Here is a 1,619-nt window from a genome sequence, read left to right on the forward strand (position 1 = left end):
CCACACACACACACAATGCAGAAACTGCATTATAAGAATGGGGTGGAGTTGTTAACTCTGGTTGACATAGAAAGAGAGTTCAGGAAGTTATCATTTTTACGTATGATTCATCATGTTTATATATGATTTATTATTTTTATGTATGATGTATATGTATGATTTACCATTTTTATGTATGGTTTACCATTTTTATGGGTAATTTATCATTTGTATTAATGATTTATCATTTTTATGTATGATGTATGATTTATCATTTTTGAATATGATTTTTTTCATTGTTACGTATGTTTTATAATTTTTATGTAAAATTTTAAAACGGATGGGAAAGAAATAGAGAAATCCTATCACTGCCCACACACATCCATCAAAACTGCGAATTGCTACTATAAATGACTGAAAAGTGCATATTGTGGGGCAGAGACAGCCACTGCCCCCCCCCCCCCCCCATTTCCGGGGGGTGGGGTGGGGGGAGGCCGGGAAATTGCGCAGGTTTTATCATGTTATGCAAGGGTTACTCAATAAGCCGCCCTTCCTGAGTACGGTTTTTTTTAGTTTTGTTTTCTTTATTTTAGTAGAGGTTTTACGGGGCTCGCAACTGCATAAGGTCATATGAGCGCCAGAAGATTGGAGGTGTTACAAGAGAGTAACAAAGTAACAAACATAAAAAAGAAGAAGGGGAGATAAGGACGATAGATGTTTGATGGGAAAGAAGGAGCAAACCACACCAGAGCACCCGCCTACTACCCACTTTTTTGTTTGGTATCGTAATTATGAGGTATGGTATGGGGTTGAATCAGGATCCCGACCTCGACTATGTTTAGCTGTTTGAGAGTTCACTGAAAATCGTTCAAATAGTAGACATCTCTACCAGACTGGACGTCAGAGGGGGTACATTGTTTAGCTGAAAATAATCGGGCAAGTTTGTCTCAGAAGAACCAGAAAGTAAGTAAATATATATTTGCGGCTTTGTATAAATAGATGAGTAAGCCCAATGCAATTTCGTCGCGCTCAAAATGAAACTTAAAACGGAGGTTTTCGTGGCAGAGAAAGGACGAAAAAGTATGTATACAATGAAACGAAATAAGTCTTGATAATTTGCTAGTGGAAGAGGTCTATTACTTAAACTTGTACATATAGAATTTCAAGTCGGTACAATGTCGAATATCTACACAACCTAAGAAATACTCGATACTGAAAATCCCTGCGCAATTTTCCAACAGGTTTGGGAAAATCTCTGAACTTTTTGACAATAGGATTAAAAACATGCGCAATTTTCCGCCGCCCTTCCTATGTTACTTTCTGACATAACCCACATAGTTACATCATAACACAGGTGAGATATTGCGGAATCGCGAATTGACGCTGTCGACCAAATGACGGCTAAACAGGTCTGGCTTACGGTGAAATTAAACTAGAAACTTGACTTCGTAACATAAATAAATAATCGAAGAAAATACCGCACAACGGCACAAAAAAATAACAGCGGACGAGGTTGAGTGGTTGAGGAGGAGGAGGAGGAGGAGGAGTTGGAGGAGGGGGGAGTAGGGGGATGAGTAGGGGCGGATGAGAAGAAGAAGAAGAAGAAGAAGAAGAAGAAGAAGAAGAAGAAGAAGAAGAAG

At 38.9% G+C, this 1,619-nt stretch overlaps 1 protein-coding gene across 1 annotated transcript in view; it reads right to left on the minus strand.

The window, feature by feature from the left end:
* Positions 1-1,619, minus strand: part of LOC101847018 (protein big brother) — a gene marked incomplete at its 3' end in the record, with an annotated part of 42,346 nt that overhangs the window by 33,932 nt on the left and 6,795 nt on the right.

Source organism: Aplysia californica, unplaced genomic scaffold (genome assembly GCF_000002075.1).
Source record: "Aplysia californica isolate F4 #8 unplaced genomic scaffold, AplCal3.0 scaffold00040, whole genome shotgun sequence".
Taxonomy (NCBI): Eukaryota; Metazoa; Mollusca; class Gastropoda; order Aplysiida; family Aplysiidae; genus Aplysia; species Aplysia californica.